The sequence below is a fragment of the Saccostrea echinata genome, unplaced genomic scaffold (assembly GCF_033153115.1).
Source record: "Saccostrea echinata isolate AGI-Se365-2 ecotype Australia unplaced genomic scaffold, CSIRO_AGI_Sech_v1 ptg000017l, whole genome shotgun sequence".
In the NCBI taxonomy this organism is placed as follows: domain Eukaryota; kingdom Metazoa; phylum Mollusca; class Bivalvia; order Ostreida; family Ostreidae; genus Saccostrea; species Saccostrea echinata.
In genome coordinates this window covers 2,745,116-2,757,506 of record NW_026889766.1, presented here as the reverse complement: position 1 = coordinate 2,757,506, position 12,391 = coordinate 2,745,116, and positions in this window count along the sequence as shown.

Genomic DNA, 12,391 nt, shown 5'->3' with positions numbered 1-12,391 from the left:
GAATGTATCGGTGCAAAGTTAATGCTGCATATAGAAGGCCGGGCCTAATTTATACGTGAAAATGTTTATTGTGACATCCCACAAATAGCATTCCTCACAATAACAGAAAATGAAATAATTTGAGAATTTAAACTGCTTAAGAGTAATGAAGGACATCAAAACTCACCGCTGCATTCATTTTTGTTGCTAGTTAATTCCCACACAGCAAGTCACTGATCGCAATGCACTTGTCTTCATGACGTCATCATGGAAAAAATTGACGCATTTTATTTGCAGTGAGAGGCGGGTCAAGTACTCTTTTTCACGGTAAAAATGCCTTTATTATTAAACAGAATATTATTTACAAATCTTAGGAAAACCATTAATACAAATCTAAAAAAATTGTTTAGTGCCATTATTTAAAAACTGTTGAGAGAATGTATTAAATTCATTCTAACTTGTTTTTGTGTACAGGGTTTAACCTTTGCATGTTTCACGTCGAGATGCTTCATTAAATCGCCTTTTGGTAAGGGCATACACTTAATAGATCTTGACCATTTTTTGAACATACATAAAGGAAACATTCCTTAGCTTGAAAAGTGCTGCTGCTTTCCTGAAATCCAGAGCATAACTTAATAAATACAAAAATGCTTGGTGAAGGTCACAGATATTTCGGCTAGAGCCAAATAACTTGAAATTTAAAGTAATAAAATGCGAATTCTATTTAAAGCAACAGCACTTTTAATAAACTACAAGATATGTAGAAACAATTAATTGCTTAAATTTTTAATTTTAACTAGGGTATGCCCTTGCGATATTGAAATTTGTTTGTGACCTACATACAGTACACATTACATGCATTTATCAAGTGACTGTTAAATAACTTGACCAAACCAAATTCGGTACAAAACGAGGTATACAATGTTACTTTAAATAGTATAAAAATCATGTGATAATATAGTAGCTTTACAAAATTAAATTCACTTTAAAAAGGTATGTATTTATGCACTTTTACTAGTATATTCCGTTGACTTGTTCGTAGTACGCTTTAACAGTGCTGCGTGTTTTTTTATGGAAGAAATTCTTCTTCAAGTTGTGGCAATGTGCAAATAAAGCGGTTTGTAATAAAGAAAATGGAGGTTGTTTCCAGGGATGTCTCGAAAACTGAGACAGCCTATTCTGTGAAAGAAAGTAAAAAGTCTGCATTAAAAAGAAATTAAAAACAAAATGACATTAATTCTTAGAATTGTGTGCCCTGGGGATAAGAAATTTCATTTGCACTCTAACCATTCCATCACTCATTATCATATTATTGCCAAAAATACCTAATAAATTTCATATTGATATTTGCTCTATTAACCAAAATATGTAATTATATGTACCATATAGTTTTGCCTTAAGAAGCGCGGATAAAAACGTCAAAATGACTTTTGCAACAACAATCACGGCATTTCATTTGTTTTAATAATTTGTAAAAATAAAATGTTCAGCCTGATTTCATAAGGAATTTTTCACTCCTTTAACTGGCTGGGAACTAGTCTCTCTCACACTGTCAACAGGACTGCCTGAAGTTTCACCATAACATGTCAGAGTTATGTAGCAACCGCTAATGATAAAACGCTGTTTAATGATAGAAATGTCATGAAGCGTTGCAATGCAATGCTTAATGCCATAAATTATTTTATAAATAGTTTACATCCTCAACCGCTAATGCTAAATCGACGCTAATAAAAGAATTATATCATTAAGCGGATGAGTATGTCACCTATTAATGCAATAATTTATGACATTAAGCGTTGCATTGCAACGCTTAGTGATATTTCTATCATTAAGCGGAGTTTTATCATTAGCGGTTGCTACAGAGGTACCCATATCAATATCAACTGAACAGGTGATCTCGGAGTTCTTTGACTGTCTGCGTAGATGGCGTCTTCTATAACTTCCAGTAGCCGTTTATTCTTCCCTGCTTTGATCTATAATATATGGGACTTTATGACAAAAATCTGCTCGTTAAAATGTCGCACACTAATTTTATTTTCATAGCAAAGATCAAGTGATATTCTTAAATTTGTCGTTTTCCTTCATCGATAAAAAAGTCTGTAGAGGGATCATTCCTTAATCTACATTTTTTTGAATTTCTTTTCGGTGTACTGTAATGCAATCAAACGTCGCAATTTTTCTTTTTTTGTCCTTACTACTATTTCATTTCAAGAGCTCGGGAAACTATAAAATGTTCTCATAATGATGACATAATATATAGCAGAATAAAATAAAATAATTCCCACTGTTTTGAATTATTCCCACTATTTTGAAATGAAACTCGAAATGAAACTATAATTAGATTTTGAATTTCGGTTGTGCTCCGTAGGACCATACCCTGCGTTTAAACAAGATTTATGTAAACTTTTTTTGGTCTTCATTTTGTCCAAAAATAAATTCAGTTATACATGAATGTGATAAATAAAGACTTGCTGAAAATGTCAGCACAATGCGCGTATAATTTTCATAATTGGCTTTGTAGATTGATATAAAAAGAAACAATATTGATCCTTAACAAAGAAAGAAAGAAAAATTACTACTGATTTTCACTTAAGTCTGTAAATATGTGAGTGTTTGTGTCATACCCCCATTTATGAATTACGTTCAATGAAGTAGCTGATAATATTCATATAATAAACAACAACCTGGACATATTCCTTCATTGCTTCGCGAATAAAATGCAACTTATCTGGACATTTAGAACGTTTGTTTGTTTGTTTGTATGTTGTTTAACGTCCCTCTCGAGAATTTTTCACTCATAGGGTAACGCCACCACTTGCCGGTGGAGAGCTGCAAATTTTGTCCTGTACTCGGCACTTATGGCCATTGAGCAGTGAGGGATCTTTTTTGTGCAAGCACCTACTGCAACACGGGACCTCGGTTTATACGGCCTCATCGGAAGGACCGGTCTCCACGTTCCCCAGAGGGATTCGAACCCGCGACGTAAGGATCAACTCTTTACTCCGCGACTCTAGAGCAGACGCTCTAATCACTGCGCCACGCGGGCGACATATATAGAACGTTAAACACCTTTTAAATTTATTTTTAAAACCTCCGTGCAGAAAGTACTACCCATTGTTTTACTTTCCGTGTAAGCTTTCAGATTACCAATTATTCTAAGCATTCAGCCCTTTTTTTGATATAATTTTCCTTGTTTAATCGTTAATTCTGAAGTGAAATTCCTCTATTGGACCAATGATGAACAAGTAAGACACAATAACTGTATAATGTATAATTTACCCGGACACAACCGTGATATGTTATTTTTTTTGCATCATAGCTGACCAGCAGGCACTTACTGTATGGTTGCTAAGGCGTTCTGCCTTCAATATGAAGTCGATACTATCTCTTATAAATGTTTTCAAGGTATGCATAATATACGATTTTAAAAAAGTCAATATATTGACCTTTTTCTATCTGTAGCAGGAATGAATTTTGTTATATGCATTTATGCCTTGCATTTTCAATGTAATGTCGTTATTAATATTTTCATGCATATATTGGTATACTGTCTTATCCCCCATATCATTTTTCTTTATATTTACAAACCTTCTCAGATAATAGCACGTGTTGCTTCCATCAAATCTTACGGGTAAATGTTTATGTTTGATGATCTAAATTCTCATTGGCTATCAATACGGAAGTTAACCTTTTGGGTGTTACTAATTTCAGTCAAAGTTCATACCCTTGGGGTGTATTCACTAGATTTTAAGTTAAAGATTCTATTGTTTTCAAAGAGTATATAAACCCATGTAACTGTTAGACACGTGGGGAATCTAGGAAAGCATTAACTTGCTGTAAGTTTTCTCACTTTGATAAAGGTTTATTAGGTATTTAACAGGTTGCACCCCTAGAAATTATGTTAAGATATTAGGCATTTTGACTAAATTGTCGTCGTCTATAGCTCCTGTTAAATTTATTAGGCCATAATTCTAAAAGCTAGGAGATAGGTTTTAAGGTATTCTTAAATAAGGGGTTTTTCTAAATTACCCTAGGCCTTTTCCCCCGGCTAGGTTGGGCTAGCGTTTCCGTACGCTAGGTCGGGGGTGATTTTTATACGGTTGTTAGGATTTTTCTACGAGGCAGGAATTTACAGTTGTTATTTTTTATACTATATTTTTTTGTTTGTCTATACAAAGGTTAATAAATTTTGTTGTTTATTGGAACTGGTGTTTTCATTACGACTGACATGAAGTGTTGAATTAAGGTACAAATAAGCTCGGAAATAAGACCAAGCAGAATCTCAAATTAAAATAAGAACCTGGGAAATAATAAACATGAAAATATAGGAGAGTGTACAAAAATATTCTAGAACCACTAATGAAAATGGTGTTCTAAAGTTTACTCCTATTACATATCTAAATGCATTTATTTGAGAATATATACATTTGTGGTATCTCTCTATTATATAAACATGCAGAGAGCAAATAACTTCATACCTGTATGAAGTTTTTCGAAGGTCATAGGTCATTACGTGACCTAATCACACAGCGCAGTAATATCTACATAAAAAGACTTACTCCACTAAGCAATATAGCATGTTTTTCATGCATAAAAATGTACAAAATACGCAAGTAAAATAATAATCATTTTATTTACAATGTAAACGAGTATTTAATACAGTTCTTGATCGATTTTACATAGAGAATAGAAGACTACGTGTTATAAGTTTCATGTCCGAGCTGCATAGTCTCAACGTTTACCCTTATTTTTCTCGCAGACCTCTGAATGCTATAATTTTTTTCCATTAAACTTTACTCACAATATATTTGAAAATCTGTTGGAAAATATCAATGTAATGCAATCACGCCACAGACAGCTGACAAACACTGCACTTTGGAAGTTCGGTAGGCACACCTCCATCATTGAGATCGTTGTGACGTTGTCTTAACAATGTAAGCTGTCGCCAGTGTCTCCATGTCAACATCATAAATTAATAAATATGCCTTACTGAAATCGTAGATTTTATGTTTTTGATCAAATTTTGTACTTGATTTCAAGTTATCTGGTCCGGACAAGTGTCTCCATCCATCCCTTTCCGACCGCAATTCCTCCAACTTTTTAGTATCAAACATCGGACGTGTTTCTTGTGTTTTTTAACATCGAATATGGGTTCTCATGAATACAAAAAATCCCAGACACATGCTCACTATAATAATTGATCACAAGTAGCCTTTCACAGAATATTCCCTTCAAAACAATCCTTTGTCAGGTGAATTTGAAGCGTAACCTCTTTTCAAGCCGATTTACACCTAGCGTAATTTGTCAAAATCTACGACGTACAGTTAGTGCAATATTTATATTCGATTGTCCGTCTCAAATGTATATATAAGTAATAAATAACAAGTTTAAAAACTTCAATGGGAATTGAAGTGGGTCGGTACGTGATCAAATCTTCTGAGAAGGCCTTCGGTCTTCACAGGATTTGATCACGTGACCGACCCACTTCAATTCCCATTGAAGTTTTTAAACTTGTTATTTATTTCTTAATTAATTCAACCTTCCTTGTAGAATGAAAGGTATTTTGCAGAATGCCTTACCCTTTATAAGATTAAATATTTCTAATAAATCTATATTATCTTCCTTTCCTCGTATAAAGAGTTTTGTGCAGAAAGACGTACATGTATTTATGGTATGAGCAAGAAGATCCTAAGCATTCATTTCAGCAATTCTTTTTACATATTATAAATTATACAAGATTTTTAAACTTGGGATCTGTTATTCATCAGTAATATTAAAAAAAACGGGAGGCCAATGAGCCACAACGCTCACCTGAGTAACTTTAGCTTTGCTGTTTTTCACTTGATTCCCCTCCCTCCCCCCCCCCCCGTAGTACTTATTGTGACCCCGTCCTAACCCCAGGGGTCATGATTTGAACAATTAGAATCTACACTATCCCAGGATGCTTTCACATAAGTTTCAACCTTTCTGGTCCAGTAGTTCTTAAGAAGATGTTAAAGATTTTTTCTGCATATTTAAGTGTAAAATTTGGATTCCCTATTGTGGCCCCGCCCTACCCCGGGGGTCATGATTTGAACAATTAAGAATCTGCACTATCCCAGGATGCTTCCACATAGGTTTCAGCTTTTCTGGTCCAGTGGTTCTTGAGAAGAAGATTTTTAAAGTTTTTTTTCTACATATTTCAATGTAAAACTTGGATTCCCTATTGTGGCCCCGCCCTACCCCGGGGGTCATGATTTGAACAATTTAGAATCTACACTATCCCAGGATGCTTCCACCTAAGTTTCAGCTTTTCTGGACCAGTGGTTGTTGAGAAGAAGATTCTTAAATATTTTTACTATATATTTCAATGTAAAACTTGGATTCCCTATTGTGGCCCCGCCCTACCCCCAGGGGTCATGATTTGAACAATTTAGAATCTACACTACCCCAGGATGCTTCCACATAAGTTTCAGCTTTTCTTACCCAGTGGTTCTTGAGGAGAAAATTTTAAAAGATTTTTCGTATATATTCCAATATCAAACTTTGATCCCGCATTGTGGCCCCACCCTACCCCCGGGGGTCATGATTTGAACAAACTTGAATCTACACTACCTGAGGATGATTCCATATCAATATGATTAATTGTGGCTTTGTTGTTCTTGAGAAGAAGATTTTTAAAGAATTTTCCTATATATTCCTTTGTAAAACTTTGATCCCCCATTGTGGCCCCATCCTACCCCCGGGGGTCATGATTTGAACAAACTTGAATCTACACTATGTAATAAAGGTCTCACCTAAATTTCAAATTTTCTGGCCCAATGGTTCTTTAGAAGAAGATTTTTTTATAGATGACACCAAATTTTCACCAATTCTTAATTATCTCCCCTTGGAAGAGGGCGGGGCCCTTCATTTGAACAAATTTGAACCCCCTTCACCCAAGGATGCTTTGTGCCAAGTTTGGTTGAAATTGGCCCAGTGGTTCTGGAGAAGAAGTCGAAAATGTGCAAAGTTTACAGACGGACGGACAGACAGACGGACAGACGGACGACGGACAAAATGTGATCAGAAAAGCTCACTTGAGCTTTCAGCTCAGGTGAGCTAAAAATTAATTGTCGTTAATTCTGGTTGAATTGCGTATGTCACTCATATCATTTGTAATTTTTTTTTATATTGATGTCATTGCATTTTTCTTTACGCTTCTTCACTGCCTTATATTATAAAGCAGGCCTAACTTATGAAAAGCCTGGATGTTTTTTACTTATGATTGTTTACGTTTTGTTTTGTCAATATATGTTTCCATGGAGTCATTCAGTAACTCATGTTCAAAATCTCCTTTTGTCATGAGGATCAGAAAACATGTATTTGTTTTTTTTTTAAATATTTTCTAGCAAACTCATTGAAGAATCGATGGAATTCATGTATAATTTTTGCACTGGGTAACCTTTGCGAGGACCCTCTTTGTCACAATTTGTGATAATGGCATGGAAATATATTCCCTCGCTGCAACCAAAGCTTTGAAAAAGGACAAATAGTATGTGCAAACAAGTATATTGTAGTGCTCAAAACAAAATGCAAAAAAAAAAAGCCACCACCACCACCACCACCACCAACAACAACAACACCCATCTGCACGCATGCACACAAAACACGCACTCTTACAACACTCACACACAAAAAAGCAACAAAATAATAATGCTCCCCCCCCCCCCCCCAAATAGTATCAATACACCTGTACAATATATCAATGCACAATATAAAAGTGACCGATCAAAATAGGAAACAGTGAATGGCGAGACCACCGGGGTTGACTCAAGACGTTACCGTTCTTTTCATAGACAGACAGTCGTTGGTTAGAGCTCATGGAATTGCCGTTACGACCAAAGTTCGCTAGTCCCTCTAGCCGTCAAGCCTTAGTACGTACGAATTCCTCCAACGCTGCGCGAATGTCTCAGTACGCCATAATGTACACCTGCTACTTCAGACATACACATACACAGCTGGTCACCTATAATAACACATTATTTAAAGGTCTGGGTTTCCATAGTCGGTAATAAACGCATTTATAATAGAAAGAAAGACTTTTAAGATCGGTTCGCGGCGAGAAATATTCGCGATGACGAGGCTCTCGCGAACCTCGCGAAAATTTCTTGCACGCGAATAAAAGTTGGTTTACAGTACTTGAATATATCGGGTACAATATCTAATACAAATAAAACTTAACAAAGTAATGAAATAAAATCGTTTCCTTTTTTAAAAAAATACCCCGCCCCCCTAAAAAAAACCCACCTAGCTAACAAAATACAGTGGCGCCGCGTTTATCCGGACGCCATTTATCCGGACGCTTCACCATCCGGACGATATTTTTTGGGAACCGATTTTTTCCATGTTGATTTGTCTCATTAATCCGGAAATTCGCGTTCCGTATCCGGACGGTCAATTTCTACTACAAAACACAATGGTTCATTGAAAAATGACTCGTTTATCCGGACGGTAATTTTTCAAGAAACGGCATTTTCACACTTATCTTGCATTCGTGTTAATTGTTGTAAAAACATTGGCCATGCAGTCAGTTTGAAGGCGGTTACCTGTGACCTACAAACAATAGCGTCTATAATTAGCGTGTGTTTACCCCAATTCAATCACACGTTTATCTTTATTATGAAGCTCAAAGAATTTAGCTGACACGTGTATTAATTAATTAATAATCCATTCAAAATCATATTGCTAACCGTATATACATCGGTAAATTCAGGAGAATTTTGGAGAGTTGTAAATAAAATACACAATAAATAACGAGCGATTTCGTAATGCTCTTTATTATGACGATTGCGTTGGTTTAAAATACGATGTTCCATTTCTAAAAAACGTAAATGTATTTGAAACGTTTTTTTCCCCACAAGACAGTATAGAAAGGTACATAATTGAAGAAATATCTCTATCTAATGTACTACCGTTTACGAACGTCCATTACATATAAAACTGTCGTTACGTACAGAAGTTGATTACGTTTTAATGATCGAAATTCAAACTTAGCGTCTGTAGGAAAAAAATAATATTGAGAATGATGAAGATAGCTTGTGTTTACGAATGTTTTTTTTAAATACTTTGTTTGAGTTAGTTTGCAGTGTTCAGTTAATTTTATAGTAACCCTGTGTAATGAATATACGGGGAATATACGGGGTTAGTTTATATTTGAACATTTTCAATGATGATGCTGAACAGTTCTGTCATATCATATGAGCTTCAATAATTATAATATATGGCAAAATAAAACAACAGTAGATCAAAATTTGCTCAACCCATGAAGTCACATGTTAAAGAGAAGGCGAATTAAAAAAGGAGGTCTCGGCATAAAATTGCCCATCCATTTTTTTTTATTGTGTAAATTACATTTTAATATATTTTTTCATTGATAAATTACTGCTTTTAAAGCAATTAACCAAAATATAATTTAAAAGTTGTTTTTCTTTGCTGTCACATTTGAAACAAGAATGTGCATATATACATGCTTAGAGAGTGCTTTTTGAGATGTGATTCAATTATCCGGACGATTCATTTATCCGGACGATTTCGTTGGAGACAGAGGCGTCCGGATAAACGAGGCGCCACTGTATACAGTTCAAACTCATCGCTGCCAGAGTTCTCAAAATTACTGTACTGTCCACACAGGAATACTTCTTAAAGACACGAAGACTATTCAGGCCCAATGCACGAAGCTATTTCTCTCGCGACCACACAGGTCATACAACATTTTTACCGAAGAAGAACCCATCTCACCTCTACGGCCTGCTCAAAACTAATTATAACTTACACGCAGACAAATTGTTAAAAGTGGTCTGACAGCCGTGACCAGCTATCCATAACGACTATACGATGAGAATGAAAGTGGTACACTTTAACCAACATAAGCAAATCAAAACAATTGTGACACTCTTGATAACAATAATTATGCAACATAAAAGACAATTTTTGTAAGTAAAAAACGTGCTCTTGAGCTGGGAGATTTTCTGTATTATGCTCACTTTGTTTTTGGGCTTTGTTATTCCGATTATTCCGTTCCGATCGGAGCAACATGCAATTCTGTTATTAATGTACTAAAATAATCTGAACCAATGCACGTTGGAAATCACGTGATACAGACTTCCAGCTGTATATAAAAAAGCAGAGTGTTTGAAACTCAGTTAATTAGTAATATAATGCAAGCACATGTACTTGTTTCATTAATTCCAATACTCGTAAAAACTCATTTTATAAATCAAAAACTGATAAATGCTGTCTCTCAGTAGTTCTATAGCAAGAGTGAATGCCACATATGGCTTTATTAAATTTAATAAGAAGGAATATTCATCCCTTTATGCCTCTGTGTGGCATTTTTTCATCCTCCGTAGATCACTCCGTTTTGACCGGTATGCACTTCTTAAATGACAGCTTGTGATTAATTGATTGCACATGGTTTTACGTCTCGTTCTAAAAAAAAATCACGCGTACACAGACGTCACCGTTTACTGGTGAAAGTCTTCAAATTTAGACCTTTACTTTTCACTTACAGCTATTTAGCAGTGAGGGATCTTTATCGAGCAAAACCGTAACACGATAACTCGGGTTTTTAAGTCTAATCCGAAGGACCCACAACTTTACCTCAAAATGCAGAACGCTTGGTGAGGGAACATGTGTTACCTATTTTTATCGACTTAGGTGAGTCAGGACAGGGGCTCGAACCAACGACCGCCCGATCACGGAGTAAGCGCTCTATCAAATGAGCTACCGTGATTGTATGGCAGCTTTGACATTATATGTTTGATTAATACTAGGTTAAGATATGTAGTATTATTTTGAGGATGGTTAGACGGTATGCCATCAACACGACCGGGGCTCGAACCAACGACCGCCCGATCACGGAGTAAGCGCTCTATCAAATGAGCTACCGTGATGGTATGGCAGCTTTTACATTATATGTTTAATTAATACTATATATACTATATATAGATATATAGTATTAATTTGAGGATGGTTAGACGGTAAGCCATCAATGAGACAAAAGAATTGGGATACGAAGAAAGGATTGCACACAGGGTCATTATTCCACGTTAATTAGAGGTAGTGGGACATGAATTTTAAAGGAAGTACCTCCCATCAGCCAAGTACCTGAAGCCACTCGGCTCGACATATTTTATGTTTCGAGGGTGTGATAAGAGGTTTTAAAAAATCTATACAGATAATACTTCCCGTATATTTTACTTTTTTCTCATAACGCTGTCTTTGATTTATCATAATTCTAAAGTTTAAGTCCTCCATTGGTCCACTGTTGAACAAGATAAACACAAGAACAGTATAAATAGATATCATTTTTTGTACCAGGACGTGAAATTACAGAAGGACAATTTGTTCAGCATATAGAAATATATTTAATTATTAACCGTAAAACAAACACTAGTAGATAAGAAGGAAAACTTCTAAGGTATCTGCAAAAGGAAATAACGCGAATGTATGTTGGACTGTATAATTAATGTCGACCCAAAACAGCTGAGTGCTAGATGTAATAAAAGTACGACAAAGGAAACAAGCATTCTGAGAGTATTGCATTAACAATACTAGTCCCCTACCGGCAAGCGTAATCTGGTTCCCGTTAAAAATTGAAAATGTCATAATTCCGTCAAAAATCAATGAAGCGGAACGAAATGCAAACTTGATCTATGACTAATCAAGCTAAAGTTGGGACAGACAGACAGAGGGACAGACAGACAGACAGACGGACGGACAGACTCAGAGGAAACCTATAGTCCCCTCCGGTTTCACGACAAAGGAAATAAGAGGGTTGATCCAAACGTAGTGTCACAGGTGCTATAAAATAATAGAATTCTATGTATCAACAAAAGCGTATACACTAATACATCTCTGTGTTTTAGAGTTTGTCGGAAAAAAAATCAATCACTTATTTAAAATACTTTGAATTCTTAGCATAAGATTGACAAAACGTAAGGTTTTGTCTAAATGATACCGACGTGGTTATTACGGTACATTTCGGCACTCATTTTCAGTTCATCCACAATTCTTTTGTAAACTCTCACATGCTTTTTCCAATAATGTTCACTGCAGTTTTGCTATAAAGCGTCTTAATTTTTTGAGTCGTTGTATAAAAATTATTTGAACTTTGTCCAAATGGTAATTCTAAGTTCATTTCGTTTGCATAAAACTTATTATTATCATAGTGACGTTAAAGGTCGATTGATCTTCCACTCACTTCTTCCTCGGCGTAACAAAAATGATAATCTGACATTTCGCAAGACTTGTCTGACAAATTTACTTTTTTTTTTTTAAATTTTTTTTTAACGATATAGAGATACGAAAGTTGCATAAAATACCAATGTAAGTGAAGTCAAAAGATGTACAGTGCACGGAAGAAGAATCTGCGTCAATGATGAGCCTCCAT